Source organism: Rhagoletis zephyria, unplaced genomic scaffold (genome assembly GCF_001687245.7).
Source record: "Rhagoletis zephyria isolate East Lansing unplaced genomic scaffold, Rhagoletis_zephyria_1.1 Rzeph_scaffold_03269, whole genome shotgun sequence".
NCBI lineage: Eukaryota > Metazoa > Arthropoda > Insecta > Diptera > Tephritidae > Rhagoletis > Rhagoletis zephyria.
This window is the reverse complement of record NW_016160352.1, coordinates 10,431-30,321: the sequence shown is the minus strand read 5'-3', so window position 1 is coordinate 30,321 and position 19,891 is coordinate 10,431. Positions and strand designations below refer to the sequence as shown.

The following is a 19,891-nucleotide window of genomic DNA, read 5'->3' as shown; positions in this document are numbered from 1 at the left end:
CATACCAAATGGCCGAAAATTTTTAAAATCGGACAATAACCACGCCCACATCCCATATAACGGTAATTTAGAAAAATACGAAATCCTCGATAAATCAGTAAATATTAAAGCTAATTTATTCAAAATTGATGGTTGCAACAATTTTTTACCAAGAAATGCGCTTATGATACAATTTTGGAAAATGGGCGTGGCACCGCCCACTTATGATCACATATATGTATCTCGCTAACCGTTCTAGCAATTTGCACCAAACTCGGTATGGTTATTGTGCTTGCCACACAAAAGCAAAGCGTTGAAAATTATTGAAATCAGACTAAATTACGACCGCTTTTCATATAACGGTATATTTCAGTAATGCTTGAAACTTCAATATTTCGAAATTTAAGGCCGCTAATTTACTTAAAATTTATACACCCAGGCTTATCGTGTAGCGATAGCTTTCGGAAAGGTGAAAATACGTGCGCCGGGTATTTAATGTTCGGCTCCGCCCGAACTTAGACTTTCTTACTTGTTTATATTGTGCTAAGCAAGAAATATTTAGGAACATACAATTTCATTTCGTTTTTTACTAAAATACACTTTTGAACTCAATGCGTAAGAACTTATATGCTAGGCATGTATGTACATACATATAGTGGTCCTCGAAATAAAAGAATTGCGATATTTCGACTGGTTTTGGCATTTGTTTATTTAATGCTTATTATTATTTTTTTACAAAAGTCTAGCTGGTATACACAAACACCATATAAATTCATATTTCAAACTTTGTACAAAAATTAGAAAAATTCTGCTTATTTTCACCAAAATTTCAAACTTTTTGATCAGAATTTTTGTCTGGTTTGTAAACCATTTAATTCTAGTATACTAAAGTGCAAGTTTCAAGCTGCTATCAAATAAGGTTAATTTTTGTAATTTTTTTTGCTGGCAGTGTCCTCCATATAAAAGAAAATTGTCGAACATACTTTTGTATGGAAAAATGGTGAAACACCTTCAACCAAAAAATAATACTTTTTGTGAGCTGTCTGCAAATGTTGTTTGATGTTGGCTGTTGTCTGAATATGTGAAAAGAAATTCCAAGGAATCGGCGAAAAAAGGCCGATGCCGATGCTCAATTTTGTGCCGATACTAGCCGATGCCGATGCCGATTAATTGGTCGGACTCTAATGTAAAATAATACTACATATAATTACCCACAAGTCAAAGCGGAAGATAAATACAGGTACTCAAGCAATTAACGGAGCAGTTTCCGACTTCCCCCTTATGTCGTGAATTTATTAAACAGTTCAATCCCCATGAACTTCCACAAATTCTCCAACCCGGAGCCTGAAAAATACAAGATAACGTAATAGCTCAACAAACTATATTTGGTTGGGTGATAAGCGGTTCCGCCGCAAAACTATGAAAGTAAAGAGCAAAAAATAAGACCCCGCGCATTCAATGCCATAAGCTCTAACCCATGAGCACACTATATAACTCAAACCAAAGGGCAATAAATAAGACCCATGAGCACACTGCGAAAATAGACAAATATTTTCAATATTTTTATTGAGCTTTATACCACGATTGTTTATTAGGGAAAATTGAAAAAGCAACAAAGTCTAAGCGGTAGAAGTATAGCAGCTGTTTCAGAGATCACCACATCTGTTCATCAGACTTCTTTTTTCTAGACTTCAGCAGGGATCGAACCTGCGTAATCGATGTTCAAAGTCAGAAGCATTAACCACTGAGTAATGTAATAAGTATTATTTATGTATGTTTTGTCTGATCTCGTACTTATCTGTTAAGATCTTTTAATATTGTATACATGCATGAGATTAAAAAATTAAATAAATCGATTGCGTAAATAGCAAAATCTTTTAGCTAATATGTGAGGCAATGAAGAGCTATTTTATTACTCGTACAGGAGGCTTTCGGGATGCTTCTCATGGGAGCACTCGCTTATTTATCGGTCGGGAGGAATGTGGGATGTTTTTCTATGTGCACTCCCTTGTTGTCTTTTTGGGATGGATAGGGGAGGATTTTATGGGAGTACTCCCGTATTGCTCCCTTAGGAGGTTTGTGGGATGATATTTCTGTGTGTGCTCCCCGATCGCTCATTTAGGAGGTAAAAGGGCTTACTCCCCCTCCTTGGACATACAATGTTAAAGGGAGTATACAAAATTACATGCTTATACACAGAAGCATAGGGAGCAATGGGGATTATTCGTATGCTCCCAAGGGAGTACTCACCGAGCAATCGTACGATGCTCCCCAGTTTTACTGGGGTGTCGAAGTCGTTGCTCAAATATTTTTAATTTAGTATTTAAGTTAATTGTGAAATATATTGAATGCACAAATTAAATTATGGGAACGATTTACATACATGGAATTGGAAACAGGGCTGATGATATACTTTAAATAAATTGTGAATCTGCGAAAATATCTTCTCAGCATATGAATATAATTCTTAACTTTTGCCGAAAATTTACATACAGGCTCGAAAATATCGTCTCTTGAATGGAAAATTTCCGTAAGCGTCATTTTGACAGTTTTCAATTAAAGATGCAGTTATATATTTTAAAATAAGATATTTCGATTTTTTGTTAACAGTTTTTTGGATATCTTCTTTAGTTTCCGAGTAGTTGACTAAAATGTTTTCGGTAATTTGGTACAAATTACGTTAGTAATGCTGTCGTACTAAACTAATCAAGATCTTTCAATTAGCGTCATCTGTTTTTAAATATCTGCTTTAGTTTCCGACATATTCAGCCTTAACATGAGTTTCATTTTCTCGAACCGAGTCACCTTTTCACTTTTCGTTTCCGTGTATTCACTACGGGTGGGTGAAAAAAAATTCTGGCGAAACTCACGATTAGGCTGATTAGTAAAATGCATCGTTAATTAACAAAAAAATTTTAGCTTGTATATTTAGCTCTCTAACGCATTAATTCTATATATGTCAAGACCAACGCTCGACGCCGTTATCAGTGATCGGACTTCTACCACATTGTGGTAGATCTGCCACTTTTTTGAGCATCTACCACTTAAGCTATGAANTTACTGGGGTGTCGAAGTCGTTGCTCAAATATTTTTAATTTAGTATTTAAGTTAATTGTGAAATATATTGAATGCACAAATTAAATTATGGGAACGATTTACATACATGGAATTGGAAACAGGGCTGATGATATACTTTAAATAAATTGTGAATCTGCGAAAATATCTTCTCAGCATATGAATATAATTCTTAACTTTTGCCGAAAATTTACATACAGGCTCGAAAATATCGTCTCTTGAATGGAAAATTTCCGTAAGCGTCATTTTGACAGTTTTCAATTAAAGATGCAGTTATATATTTTAAAATAAGATATTTCGATTTTTTGTTAACAGTTTTTTGGATATCTTCTTTAGTTTCCGAGTAGTTGACTAAAATGTTTTCGGTAATTTGGTACAAATTACGTTAGTAATGCTGTCGTACTAAACTAATCAAGATCTTTCAATTAGCGTCATCTGTTTTTAAATATCTGCTTTAGTTTCCGACATATTCAGCCTTAACATGAGTTTCATTTTCTCGAACCGAGTCACCTTTTCACTTTTCGTTTCCGTGTATTCACTACGGGTGGGTGAAAAAAAATTCTGGCGAAACTCACGATTAGGCTGATTAGTAAAATGCATCGTTAATTAACAAAAAAATTTTAGCTTGTATATTTAGCTCTCTAACGCATTAATTCTATATATGTCAAGACCAACGCTCGACGCCGTTATCAGTGATCGGACTTCTACCACATTGTGGTAGATCTGCCACTTTTTTGAGCATCTACCACTTAAGCTATGAAATCTACCACATATTCGCGTTTTTGAGTAGTTTCATTTTTGCTCGACATAATTTCCTTAATTGTCCAATACTAAACACAATATGGTAACAATAATGATATAATACAAGATTCCGTATTCCCGGCGGCGATAAAATTGCTCAAGTAAAAGTAAACAAAGCCGAATGGGAGGATAAAATAAACTGTAAAATAGTAAATTTAATCAATAATCAATTTTTGAAATGCAAACTATATGATTTACAAAAGAAATTAATAGCGAAAATGTTAAAAAACGGCGATTTTTGTAAAAGTATTAGCAAATTTTAGTGCATCTAAAGTTTCTGAGGCGTTGTTTACTTTTACTTGAGAGTTGTCAAAATCCCAAATTGTGTAAGTCCCAAGTAGCGGTTTCTGCAACGTGCCATATTTGTTCGTAAAACGCGATGTGATAACACTGTGAGACAAATGGTAGGGGTCAGTGATCGTTAAGGGTTCAAACTACCGGGGAAAGTTATATCGGTAAAAAAGAAGTTATACGTGTCCCGGCGTTTCGCTGGGTCACGTCTAGGAATCGAGATATATCGATTTGAAGTTAGTAACTATCATATAGGGGAAATTGTCACCTTTGGTGGTCTTTTTTTTGACATAACTCGAGAACCACTAGCCCGATTTTGCTCAAACAAATTGAAAATTAAAAATTACAATTCCTTTAATCTGTTCATATAACGTTTTTCTATATAATCAACAGTTTTGCCGGTAAAAATAAATGTATGAAGAAAAAAAATATTTTTTGCCTAAAATATTAAATTTTTTTATTTTTTAAATTCATAAAAAATCCAAAACGGAAAAAAGGCAAGTCGTATTACTTTCACGCAAATTCACATAACCTTTAAGCAAAATGAGACATAGATCATGAAAATCGATGGACGCGTTTCGCTTTTATTCACAATTAAGTGAAGGTATCTCATTTTGACAAGAATATTGATTTTATGTTTCAATGAATTTGGATAATATTTATTATATATTATTTATTATTAACACGTAAAATTAAAAATTATTACAGGTAATTATTAGGTTATTACATAGATACATAGGTTATAAAAATCGATGAACGCAAAACTTATTTTCGTTTGTTTGCGCCCTTTACTTTCTTGCGTGGTGGTTCGCCCACTTGTTCGGAGTCTGTATCGGATGAGGATCTGTCTTCATCTGGAAAAAATCAATTGTTTTTAATCAGTCAGTTAACTTCATTTTTGTGACTTACCCTCGGAGGAAACTTGGTCACAAGAGCGGGGTAATTGTGTGCTCGCGTACTTCCCAAAAAATATCGTATGACTTTCTTCACTGCCCTCCACGCAAAGTAATCATTACCGTCTAAAGCACCTTTAAATTCCTTTGATTTCATGAGCTTTCGTATATCCGGCCCATTCAGAACACCTTCCTTCAATTTTGCTTCGCTGATTGGTGGGAAAATATTTTTCAAACAATCAAGAATTTTCGGTTGCTTCTCAATGGCCTTGATGAAATTTTTTACGATTCCCAGTTTGATATGGAGAGGGGGCATGAGGACGTTCTCCATTGGCACCAGTGGATCATTTACGCAGTTGTGTCCTTTCTCCGTTGGATCTCGAGCAAGCCAGTCATGCGTTTCGTATTGGTTTCCTTTAAATCGGGTATCCCAAAGACACAAGAAACACATGTTTTTCGTATAGCCTCCTTGGAGACCTCTTAGCATCGCCACGACTTTTAGATCACAACTGATCCGCCACATGTGATCAGTGTAGCAAACTTTATCCAAAATTATTTTCATGGAATCGTATGTTTCGCTCATGTCTGTGCTGTAGCCAATGGGAATGCTTGGTTTTTTATTATATTTATGTAGCAAAACGACTTTCAGGCTTGATTTCGAAGAATCGATAAACATTCGCCAATCAGCTGCGACATAATTAATGGCCATCGCCTCCATCAGTCCCTTTATATCGTGGCAGTAAACAAATGTGTTCCCTTCCTTGAGTGTGTAGTACCGTTGGAATAGCAATTGTCGTCTTCGATATCCGGCGACTTTTACATTAGGCTCCAAATTGTTGCCTTCTTTCAAAAGCTGGGCAAGTTTTTCTGCTTCACGTTGAGAAAGGTTTAATTCTGCAACAATCTTGTCCATTCTTGCTTGTGATATTGGAATTATTTTGTTCGATGGGCCAGCTTCTGGTGTTGGTTTATAGGTGAAATCCGATTGATCCATTGTTTCAATAGAAAAAGAAGTTTCTCTGTCAGGACTTGGAAGCGGTGGAATTGGTATTTCATCCGAATGCGGTAGAGGTATTTGTGCACTTTTAACAGATATCTAAACTCTTCCTTTAAGGCCTTTACGATTTACTCCACATATTTTGTTTGCGCAAGCGTAACAGTTGTCGGAATTGTACTCTCCTGGATCAGTTCAAATCATTGGTACACCAAAACGAAGTGAACTGCTTTTCCCTTGGATCCACATGTTAAGACCATTGTAGCACGTTTTACAAATTTTGTCTGGGACCCACGAAACGCTGCGAATTATTTCGGAATCAAAATAAAGTTTAAAAGCGCGCTCCACTTGCTCAGTGAGTAATGCAGTATTTGTTGAAAAAGCTCTTTTGCCACAAACGTAACAAAATAAATTGATATTTTCTGGACAATTTGCACTCATTTCGGTTTTATGCTTTTATTACTTTTTCGTCACTTTAAAAAAATCGTACTTTACGCGTTCGGAGACACTTGTTGAATGACAAAAATCGATCAATGAACACCTATAAATACTACGTAAGTTTCAATATTTTACTGAGAGGTACTTATGAATTGGCGCATCTTTTAAGGGTGGCTATATACCTTATTCGTGTGCGTTTTAAATTTTTCGAAACGTTCTAAAACATGACCACTCATAAATGTGGGTGCAATTTGTGTAAAAAAATCATGCAGGTAGCCAACGGAAAAAACCCAAATAATTAAAAAAGTGCACTTTCCTTTTTTCCTTTTAATTGTCCACGCACATTTATGACCGTTTTTTAATTTGTTACCGCTACCATAAAAATCAAAAAGTCATCAATGTTTTTTCCAAGGAATTTTGAGCATATCTCGAGCAAATTTTTGAAATTCATACCTTTACTTAATTTTGAATAAAAGCGAAACGCATACATTAATTTTCATGATGTATGTCTCATTTTGTTCATAGGTTATGTGACTTTACGTGACACTTTTTTCCGTTTTGGATTTTTTATGAATTAAAAAAAAAATAATTTTAATTTTTAGGCAAAAATAATTTTTTTTCTTCATACATTTATTTTTACCGGCAAAACTGTTGAGTATATAGAAAAACGTTATATTAACAGATTAAAGGAATTGTAATTTTTAATTTTTTTAAATTTGTTTGATCAAAATCGGACTAGTGGTTCTCGAGTTATGTCAAAAAAAAGACCACCAAAGGTGACAATTTCCCCTATATGATAGTTACTAACTTCAAATCGATATATCTCGATTCCTAGACGTGACCCAGCGAAACGCCGGGCCACGTATAACTTGTTTTTGACCGATATAACATTTCCCGTTGGTTTCATCCCATCCCGATTTTGACTGTCGCATAGTGTAATAAGAAAAGCTGGCAGCACTCTGCATGGTTGCAGAAATCTCTTAAAATATGTTCGAAAGATATCTTGATATGGAAAAAACTGGTTTACACTGGCAAGGAAAAAAATTGCCAAAACTTAACGCAATTTTTAGCAACTTCAGTCTTGCACTTTATTACACAAAATTAATTTTTTTTTTTTAAGTTCTAAATAAAAAGTTTGCTATTTAGGTGAAACCTTGCGGAATTTTTTGAATTTTTTACAAAGTTTGATCTAAAACCTGAGATCTACCACATTTTTTCCCAGATTCTACCACACAGAATTTTTATTAAGTCCGATCACTGGCCGTTATGTCTGTATTTAATAACGGCTCTATGACAAAATATTCAAGAAATGTATTCGTAGATTTTTATTTACTTAATTTCAATTATTAATATTGATCTGATTTTTTTTTTAATAAGTACCAGGAATAAATATTTAACAAAAAACTATTTCACTTAAGCTGAAGCAACTTTTAGTTGCTCGGAGCTAATTTTGGAACGATTTATAAAATATTTTCATAGACGGTAAATGCAACCCTGGTTTCATCATTAATGAGCTGTGTTTAAACGCGAGATGGTTCCTTCTACAGAAAATAAAATATCCGCGTTTAAGTTCGTAATTTTAGCAATTTTCTTTTTTGTTTATATAAACTTATACAACAAGTTTATTAAGACTAAGAGATAAGGAAGGGTTGCGCGCGCTCGTGGACTGTATAACTCTGAGTGATGTATGCATGCTGTGGAGCCGGTAGTGAAAGCAGTGACAGCATACATATTGCTTTAGGGTGCGCATGAAAGTCTGGGTAATAAAGCGTATTGAAGCGGATGCTTCAACATCCTGGGGCCCCCTGCAGGATTAAGCTGTAAAGCGCATTCTGCAGTTTTTCGGGTCATTCGTGAGAGATTACATAACGCTTGTTGACTTTCTGCGGAGTCATTGCGTATTGGAAAGACGCGCTTGATGGGAATTTGATTGGTGATAGTTTTCGTTTTCTCTCTGGTTCTCGTGGCGCAGAGATATGACCTTTCGCTTCTGTACTAGAACGTGAGGAGAGTTGATGTCCGTTTTCTGTAAGTAAAGGACCTGAGGGAGAATGCATAATATATTGCTTTTTTGGGTTTTAGGTTTGTTGACTATGTGGATTTGAGATAATGAGGATGAGTGCCGTTCAAAAGCTCGAGTTGATATTGTGGGTGGAATAACAAATTTTCTTGCATTGCTTACATGCATCGAGTGGGTGAGGTTATCGGGGGTGACCATGTTTACCTTTATATGCTGGTCGGCTTTCGCTTTTGGATGGCCATTGATTGGCCGCATCCTTTGATTGAGAATGCTTGATTGAGTATAGGAATTTTGTGTTATGGTGTTTTTGGGGAGACCCGGAGTTTTATGCCTTTGGTGATCAAAGGTGTTTGATCGTACGGCATACTTTTGAGTTTTAGTTATTTGGGGGTGGTGTTTTTGACGCACATGCAATAGCGAGTTGTTCCGGTTGTGGCAATAAATGCATGTGAAATGGGAAGTACATTCTACCAATTTGTGGGAGTAAGCAAGACAGTTCTCACACATATTGTGTGCTCTTGTGAATTCTATACGGTCTTTAGTGCGGAGAGTCTTGAACTTTGGACTGTTATGTATTTGAATAAGCGGACTGTAGAAACAAATGAAAAGCCGACCTTTTACTTTTTGGTTAAACTTTATTATCGAACAAGTTGTTCTGCACACTTGTACCCTTGCGAAAAAAAGCCCCAAATTATCAAGCAATGCAGTCTTAAATAGGCGAATATTAAGTCTTAATGTACCGTAATATGAGGTGACATTATTTAGCAAAATATCAATTCTCAAGTTCAAGGCTACGTACAAAAATAAAGAACAATGTATTTAAGTATGGTTGTTTGTATATATAGACATAGTATGCATAATTGTCAAAAGACAATAGCTTAATACGGACTCGCTACTACATATGTATATACATATGTACATATGTACAAAGTGATATATAAACCATCTTAGATATACGTAAGCATGTATGTACATATGATGTTTAATAAACATAAGTATGTTGAGTCGCGGTATGAGCTTAGCAGTGGCCTGTGTACGCGAAGTTGATAAAGGGTGTGTCGTCCGGTTACTGAACATCCTCCCCCCTGCAGGAGGACTCCCGTTCTCCTGAGCCTGGAAGCAGTGCTATCCAGTACTCTCCTTTCGCTATTTTCACCGTGACCACTCGTACTTTCTCGTCGACACTGGGATGTAGTTTGATGATCTTAGCGAGAACCCACTGTGACTGCGGTAAATTGGCTTCACGTAAAACAACAATATCGCCCAACTTCACATTCGGTTTATTAGTACGCCACTTCTGCCGTTGTTGGAGACTCGTAAGATACTCAGCGTGCCATCTCCTCCAAAACCCTTGAGCCATATGCTTTACCTTATCCCATTGCTTCAATGGGTCCGTATTTATCGTTGAATCCACAGGCACCTCAGTTCTGGCAGTTAACGGTTGACCAATAAGGAAGTGAGCTGGAGTAAGTGCATCAATTTCGCCATCATTACTGGGACACAACGGCCTAGAATTAAGAAGTGCTTCAATTCTAGTTAGTAAGGTATAAAAACGTTCATAGGTCAAGGCAGTCTGTCCAATTACGCGCTTCAAATGAGTTTTGATGGACTTAACGCCACTTTCCCATAATCCACCAAAGTGTGGTAACGACGGGGGAATAAATCGCCATGTGATACCATTTTTTGAAAGAAATTCAGCTGTGTTTATGTCTTTGTAGTTCGTTTCTATACTTTGTTGCATTTCGTCGAGTTTTCGTTTCGCTCCAATGAAGTTCGTTGCGTTATCCGACCATATTTCCAATGGTTTTCCACGGCGCGATATGAAGCGATCTAAAGCTCCAATAAATGACTCGGTAGTTAAATCTCCTGCTAGCTCTATATGAATCGCCTTTGTTGTAAAACACACGAAAAGCGCAATGTAACACTTCACTTTCCTTGGTACTCTACCAATCTCTACTTTGCGTAAGAATGGACCGGCATAATCACAGCCCACCTTGCTGAAAGGTCGTTGAAATCGCACACGCTCAACAGGCAGGTCACTCATCATCTGAGTTTGTGTAGCCTTACGTAATTTGAAACAAGTAATGCAGTTATGTACAATCCGTCTCGCGATGTTTCGCACGCCCAAAATCCAGTACTGCTGTCTAGTAAGAAATATCAATTGCGTTGTACCGACGTGCAGATTCGATAAGTGCATATACTTCATAATCATATCAGTGACGACGTGTTTTGATGATAAAATTGCGGGATGTTTAACGTCAAATGAAGCTGACGAATTTGATATGCGACCACCCACTCTCAGAACTCCAGCTCTGTCTAGAAATGGTGCAAGGCATGAAAGTTTACTTCTATTTGCTACGGCCTGTTTTTCCTTTAGCGCAGCTATATCATCAAAAAACATCTCCTCTTGTACCGCACGAATTATAAAGGTTGTAGCGCCTTGAAGTTCAATCGATGACAAAAATGGGTTGTATGCTTGTTTGCGAAGTGAACCAATGAACCGTAAACAGTAAGCTACAGCACGAACCAAACGAGGCCACATAGATATATCGTGCACTAATGATCCAAGAATGACGTGATGCTCTGTTGATATGAAGAATAGTTTAGTAACAGAAGGTGGTTTATGCTTACTCTCTTATAATATATCTTGTGGTATGTCTAATAGCGGTTTCGATTTCGGCCAAGTTTGCTTGCTCTTAGAAAGCCAAGAGGGACCATTCCACCAGACAGTTAGCGATTTTAGTTCCATGGGCATGATACCTCTTGAAGCATGGTCGGATGGATTATCTGCAGATCGAACGTGACTCCACTGCGATCGTGTGTAAGATGTTAAAGTTTCCGATGTTCTGTTTGCCACGTATACCGGCCAACGTCTGGGCAAAGCGGACAGCCAGTGTAGCACTATAGATGAATCCGTCCACATATGGACATTCGTGTTGTCGAATCCGAGCGCGTTCCTAATTTGGTTCATCAATCGGCACAAAAGCACAGCACCACACAATTCGAGTCGTGGCACGGACACAGTTTTCAGTGGAGCTACACGACTTTTAGCAGCAACAAGCCGAGTAATGATCTCGCCTTCGTGCTCCGAACGGCAATACACAACTGCTCCGAAAGCACTTTGTGAAGCATCACAGAACCCATGGAGTTCACAGTGGCCAAGCTTGAACAGGCCTCTTCTCGGTATTTGGAGTGTATTCAGCACTGAAAGTGTACTCCTCAGGTCCTTCCAATATGTTGCAATTTCGGTCGGAACTGCATCTGACCACTCCAGCTTTAGTAACCAGAGTTCTTGAAAAAGGATTTTAATTAAAATTGTGGTTGGTGTTAAAAATCCTAAGGGGTCAAATATTCGAGCGGCATCCGATAATATCGATTGCTTCGTTACCGTAGATGTAGTAGACGGTGACACACTGAATTCAAACACATCATTCGCTGGACTCCACTTTAAGCCAAGCAGCTTCAAAGATTTCGTTGATTCGAAAGACAGTGGAGACATTTCACGCATGTTTTCTGGAAGCTCTTGCAATAATTCGACACAATTACTGCTCCACTTCCGTAAATTCATGTCAGCGGTTTTCAAAAGTGCAACTAACTCCCCATGTATTTTTAGAAGATCATCAACAGTTTCTGCACCTGTCATAACATCATCCATATAGAAATCATTTAAAATTACCCGTGACGCTAATGGGTATGCGGTATGCGATGTATGAGCAAGTTCGTGTAACACTCTGACTGCCAAGTATGGCGCGCACGACGTGCCATATGTTACTGTGTTAAGCCTGTAGTGTTCTATTGGTTTATCAGGTGAACTGCGCCACAAAATACGCTGAAAGTCTCTGTGCTAGTCATGTACCCAAATCATACGATACATCTTTTCCACGTCTCCAGACATAATAAAGCGATGCTGACGAAATCGTATTATTATCGCAAATATTTCACGCAACAATGATGGTCCGGTAAGTAATGCTTCATTTAGCGACGAATATTTGCCGGTATGCGCAGACCCATCAAATACTACTCGAACACGCGTTGTTGTACTACCAGCTTTAATCACCGCATGGTGAGGCAAGTAGTAACACTCGTTCGACGATTTCGCAATTTCTGTCTTTGGAATTATTTCCATATGGTTGAGCGCAATATATTCTGCCATGAAATTTGAATATTGTGATTGTAACCCTGGATTACTTGCAAGTCTGCGTTCAGTTGAGCTCAAACGCTTTAATGCAAGATCAACTGAATTGCCAAAGTTTGGACGTTGAGACTCGAAAGGTAACTCAACGCTGAATTTGCCATCATGAGCTCTCATGTACGTTTGTGAAAATGAATTCTCTGCTCTTTCCTCGTCTTCTGTATATTGAACGGTACCTTGAATCTCTTCTATTTCCCAAAATTGGGTAAGAGCTTTGTCTATGTCAAAATTGCTGAAGAAAACTCCGACGCTCCTTTCCTTTGCACGACGAGTTAAGTCTCCTCCCACAATGCAGCCTAACGATGTTGAAAAGGCGTTGAGACTTTGATTTATGCCTCGCACTTTTTCGCCTTTTAGTATTTCGAAGAACTTTTCATTTCCTAGTAGGATGTCAATAGGCGACGGAACGTAAAATTGAGGGTCAGCCAAATCCAGCGATAGAAATGATGAATATTGCTGTGTCTCTAGTTTATGTACTGGCATGGATGACGCGACTGTTGGCATAATCAACGCATCGACGTTAAATGCTTCGCTACCTACATTAGAAGTGATGTGCAGCGACACCCACCCATGAGAAATGCCAGTAGCTGCATTGTTCAACCCGTGTATTGGTATACGCGAATGTTGACGACGCAAACCCAAACGACGCACGCAATTTTCGGAGATAATCGTTTTTTCAGCCCCACTGTCCAACAATAACCGGCATTGTTGTTGTTCACCATAGCAATCAGTAACCTTACATACCGCTGTGGGGAGAAGCGTGTTGATTTCAGGCAAGGAGTTGAAGTTGACGTTTACGGTCTTTCCCTCAGCCTGTTGCTTTGGCTGTACTGTACTATTGTCTTCATGAAGAAGACTGTGATGACGTTTACGACAAGTCCGGCATGAATATTTAGAGTGGCAGTTACTCGATATATGCCCCACTCTCAGGCAATTGTAGCAAACTCGCTTATTTGCAACAACTTCACGTCTTTCCTTAACACTCATGCTCAAAAAGATACTGCATTGGGACAACTCATGGGAAGCGTTGCACTTCACACATCGCGATTTAACATCTACGGTTGTTTGATGGGCCTTCACTGCTACTATACGGTTGCGTGTATGTGATGTGGTTGTCGGTGCAGTTGCTTCCAAGGCGAGACATGTTGTATCTATGAAACTCAAAAATTCATTAAATGTGGGAAAATCAATATTTGATTTATTGAACTTAGCCCATTCTTGCGATGTAGCTGAATCCAACTTGGATAGCAAAATATTAATGAGCCAAACATCGCGTTTTTCTGCATCTTCACCCAAAGCACGCAGCCCACGCACAACCTCATCTGCACTATCGTATAGCTTACGTAAGCTACTCGCTGATTGACTGCTCAACGCTGACAAATTAATGAACCTGGTAACGTGTGTCTTCGCAATAACACCCATTTTGTTGTACCGTGAATATAGCTTATTCCATGCTTCTGTATAGTTTTGGTTTGACTCTGGAATATGCCCAACAACGTCGTACGCTGATTCTGCTAAATAGCTTTTCAACAATTGAAACTTTTGACAAGCAATATATGAGGTGTTGTTGTCAATGGCGCTGACGTAGGAATCGTGAAATGACTTCCATTCGGTTAGATTACCAGAGAATGGCTTTATTTTAAACTTAGGTAGAAAGTTTAATTTTGAACTTGACACTTGTGTTGCTAAATTGTTGAGGATTTCTGTTTGGGACGAAAGAATACTCGTCACCGACGTATCCTGCCGCGTTGATTCGAAAACAGCTGCTGTATTCGCTGCCATATGAGACCTTCCTGAAATATGTAACCGTAATTTGCTTTTTAATGTAAGCACCCGCTCCTCGAATTCTTCCAGATCTTCCTCGATCTCTGTCCACCACTTCTTCATCGTCGTCGCTCCTCTCGATCATGATATTAACAATTCCTTTGTACTCGTTCCAAACCTCATCGAGGCGCTCCAAGCGGCACTCCCAATCTGCAACTGGTTGATCGATACCACTAGTCGTCACACATGTAGAAATTCTTGTGGCGGCTCCCTTCAGCATTGCCCGTTTAGCCTTCAATTTCTGCATTTTGATTCACTTGATATTAACCCGTGTACAGTGTTTGATGCAGAACAATAACCGAACCCGTGATAACAAATTTAAGTTAGTATAACCGCGTCTAATCCGGCTTGAATGACTAAAAATGTTATGTATTTGAATAAGCGGACTGTGGAAACAAATGAAAAGCCGACCTTTTACTTTTTGGTTAAACTTTATTATCGAACAAGTTGTTCTGCACACTTGTACCCTTGCGAAAAAAAGCCCCAAATTATCAAGCAATGCAGTCTTAAATAGGCGAATATTAAGTCTTAATGTACCGTAATATGAGGTGACATTATTTAGCAAAATATCAATTCTCAAGTTCAAGGCTACGTACAAAAATAAAGAACAATGTATTTAGGTATGGTTGTTTGTATATATAGACATAGTATGCATAATTGTCAAAAGACAATAGCTTAATACGGACTCGCTACTACATATGTATATACATATGTACATATGTACAAAGTGATATATAAACCATCTTAGATATACGTAAGCATGTATGTACATATGATGTTTAATAAACATAAGTATGTTGAGTCGCGGTATGAGCTTAGCAGTGGCCTGTGTACGCGAAGTTGATAAAGGGTGTGTCGTCCGGTTACTGAACAGGGCATTTTTTATTGGATGTGGGATCTTGCAGAAATAGCAAGTAAACAAAAATTTTGTGTTTGTCTCTGGAGATCGAGTTTCATTATTTTTCTTGGGGACCGACTTCTTCGTAGATGCTTTTGGGAAGAACATATTTATTCTTTCGAGAACATCGAACCTCGACGTGAGAAAATTATTCATTTCCGACCATGAGGGTAGGTCTCGTGATGATGATAGCGATTGCTGCCAGAGGCATAAACTTTTTTCAGGGAGCTTCGTTGAGCAAACATTTAAAAGAATTGGGTCCCAACTGTCTGTCGAGACGTTTTGTGAATTTAAAACGGACAGACAGTTGTTTATTTCGCTTTGGAGATTCATGATATTTTCAGCATTTTCGGAGTTGATGCGGGGTAAATTCATCAAAGTTTTTATTTCAATATCCACCAGTAAGCGCCTATTTTCAAATCGGGCTTTTGGAGCCTCCCAGGCCAGGTCGAAATTATCGTCTGTGAGGGGATATTTTCAGACGATTTCGCCGGCTTTCCCTTGTGTCTTATACCGGAGATAAACTTTTGAGAAGGGGTTAATCGAGGGTGGTTCATGTAGACGGCCGTGAGCATGTCCCGGAAATTAGGCCATTCTACATAACCACCATGAAATATCTCGGTATCGCAAGGCGGGAGTTCGGGAAATATTTCAGAGCTCTCAGCCTTATCTGAGGTCTTAGAATTTTGGGCATGAGAATTTCGGGGATCTATTTCTTTAATTAATTTTAAGCGATCGAGTATTTTAATTTTGGTGACTTCATAAGTATCGAAGCAGCTTAGATACTCACCTTCAATTGACGAATGCGCGCCCAACATTCCTTTGTTTTGATACTATTCTCTGTGTATTCCTGTATGGGCTCCATTGCGAGTCTAGCGTAATACCTTTGAAAACCTTGGATTTCATGTTGAAACCTTTGGGCACACGGATCTGAGGATTTGCAGTAGGTTTTATAAGATGGGCTTTTAGCACCAATTGTTTGGAGCCCCGATATATATTTTGAAGGGGAGATTTTTGTGGGTATTTTAGACAGATGCTTAGGGTTTTGTTTAGTTGCCATTTGGGATGTATTGCGATAACCTTTTATTTATTATGAAAGTTGAAATTTGATAAATGAAGAGTGTCAGAGGTTAACTCATATTGTTTGGGCTATGCATATAATAGAATATGATTTTAATTTTTCTTTTTTTAAGTGTACCAGAAAAATTCGCTACTGGGTTTTAATATGTTCGTAAGCTGGGATATATGTACATAATAAACTACCATTTAGAGTTTCAGTGCCCAAAGTGACAATTGAAAATTTAAAGGGAGTATATGATGATTATGCACATCTGCATATACACATGCGCAAGAGATTAATTTGCGCCAAAATTGCCGAAAGTGAGCTCGTGTTTATGCTACAAGCACGGATATACATATGAGCATACATATTGGTTTGTTTATGGGTAAGGGTACTGCATGCAAGAAAAGAGCGCGAGAACTTACTGATGTTCGCGAGAATGCAATTAGCTTATATTACCATCGGCTCTCTCTGCACTACCGGGAGTTACTAAAGTAGTCTCTTGCGCGATTTATGGGCGCCCTCTGTCGTAGTTTTTCGCTATTCTGCTTACGACTGGTTCGACTCTGCACTACCATGTGCACTACCACGGGTTAATAGAGTAGCTACTTACCTAGGAGTCGATGCAGTAGCGGTTCAAAAGTAGCGATTGACTCCAGCAGTACTGGAGGGTACTCAAACATAGATTAAATGGAGCTAATCAGTGAGTGAAATGTGTATTTACATATGTACATATGTAAATAGTTAGGCTGAATTAGCTTAAGAAATCGAGCAAGCAAAGGGAAATGCCAAAATGAGAAATGAGTTTATTGCTACCCTCCAGTACTGCTGGAGTCAATCGCTACTTTTGAACCGCACCTGCACCGACTCTTAGGTAAGTAGCTACTCTATTAACCTGTGGTAGTGCACATGGTAGTGCAGAGTCGAACCAGTGGTAAGCAGAATAGCGAAAAACTACGACAGAGGGCGCCCATAAATAACGTTCCTTGCGACATTTTATGCCATTGGATCCGGGAATTGCTGCAGTTGTTGAGGGTTATCCGTTAATTGGTTAGTGGCTGTTGTTTTCCACAATACGAGTTTGATGCTTCACTTTGTTAAAAGGCCTTTTCTGCTCCTAGTTTTGTTGTTGCACTTTTTATATTGTGTTGATTGTTTATATTTTTTAAGTTGAATGCAAACGGGTACAATTGGCGCATATGTCTTTATTGCAGATTTTTGTTTGCATTTGACTTTGAATTTAAACAGTTTCTAGTTTTGTGTGTATATATTTTTAGGCCATAATTTCAAAAATTGCAAATTTTTGAGTTGTGTCACTTTTGAAGATCATGTGCATTATGTATATGTATGTATGTCTTTTTTGGATTCACTTTGATTTCACATGCGTTAATGCAAATGTACATAATTGGTCGCGGTTCATATTTGGCGACGAAGGACCATGGTTAAACGCGAGATGGTTCCTTCTACAGAAAATAAAACATCCGCGTTTAAGTTCGTAATTTTAACAATTTTCTTTATTGTTTATATACACTTATACAACAAGTTTATTAAGACTAAGAGATAAGGAAGGGTTGCGCGCGCTCGTGGACTGTATAACTCTGAGTGATGTATGCATGCTGTCGAGACGGTAGTGAAAACAGTGACAGCATACATATTGCTTTAGGGTGCGCATGAAAGTCTGGGTAATAACGCATATTGGAGCGGATGCTTCAACAGGCTGAAAAACCAAAATAAAAATTAAATTTGTGGATTGGAGCCTTTTGAAATGGCCTTTAGAAACGGCAATAGAATTCCGACACTATTTAAGGAATTGCGAATATAAGCTGTCTTCCAATTGCCATATTTGCGATTTAAACCTTCAGAAAGTTACAAAAAAAAAATTTCTATTTTTATTTATTATATATTTTTGAAATAAAAATACGTGGAGTATTTGTATTTTTTACACCAAAAAATTTCTTTAAACCATCTTGCGCGGCAGTTTGTTGTTCTTGTCTTCACGGTTACCGAAATCACCAACCTCAACGTAATGATTAGCCCTCTTGCGTCAGCCGCTTGAATGGCCAGAGGAAGTTGGAGGCTTTCTTGAAGTGGGATCCAACAGTGAATATTACGTGCGCCAAATAATCAACGCACGCTTTGCGAAATTTGCGTTCGATCACAAAGTTGTCAGAGATTGGGACACGTTGATGGTTGTGCTTGACAATTCCACGTTTGTAGATCAATTCACGACCTGATTTAAGATTTGGATAACCCCATGTGATATAGGGTTCGGCAATGCGTAGCATATTAATGACTCAATTTGATGAAAAAACTGTGGTTAATGTGGCGAAAACGGAACAACAGTAAAACCTTACGCACTTTTGGTGCAACTTTGTTGATACCGCGGATACAGATCACAAAAGACAATTTGTCTTCTGCAGGCACGTAGAATGGGCCGCGTTTATTTGCCAGACGGCGCAACTTATTCTCACGGTGTCCATCAAAAGGTGTTCGCACGAGGCGATTTTGCGTTCAACTTTTGCTTTCAACTCGCGCAGGGTTGCACGAAAAAAAGTTGAATGGCTAAATGTTGGCTGGCGACCAAATTTGTTGAAAGCGATTAGTTGAAAGGCCGTTCAACCAAAAGTAGAATACATAGTCGAACAATGCAAATGCCTTTTTATGGCGAATATTTTTATATTTCTTATATTTTGATATTTTTAGCTACTAAATTTTTTTCGTGCAACCCTGCGTGAGTTGAACGCAAAAGTTGCCTGAAAAATCGCCTCGTGCGAAAGCCTGTCACGGAGATATTTTGCTTGATATATCTCAGCATGCACCATGTTTTCACATTTGCGGAGTGCAATCACAGCGGAGCGCTTTAGTTTACGCTTGATCAGTGTAGCACGTTTGCTGACCTGCTTCTTGCTGAACTTCAGCTACGACTCGGGAACAGCAGGCAGCTTCCTGGAAGGTTGTTTGCCCTTTGCTTCGGGCTTCTTACCGACCGTGGTGGCAGTCATCTTAACTTCTAACTTAGCACGTTGAGAAGACGAAACAAATTTCGCAAATATTTGGAGCACATCTTAAATAACGCCACTCGATTTATAACATTTTTATTAAGCACAATTTCAGTTCATTAAATACTTTTTTAATACATAGATATGCTGCAACCAGGCACTTACTTTCCCAAATTCCATCTTGCTTATCGGCATAATTTTCCAAATGTGCCTGCGGTGCTATTTCATACTAATAACTTCATTTTCAAACTGCGCCTCCTTTGTTGCCTCAACATATCCTAAAAAGACATAAAATTTACATTAAACAATAGAAATCGCAAAAATTAGCAAATAAAATACTCCCTTCATTTTGTTTTGTTGTCAAATTTCTGAGAAATGTGAATACACGACGATGCAAAACAGAAAGAACAAGGACCAGGGATGTAAT

General features: G+C 38.1%; 1 pseudogene; it reads right to left on the bottom strand.

Moving 5' to 3' along the window:
- Positions 1-18,422: 18,422 nt before the first annotated feature.
- Positions 18,423-19,467, bottom strand: LOC108368713 (60S ribosomal protein L7-like; annotated as a pseudogene).
- Positions 19,468-19,891: the final 424 nt, after the last annotated feature.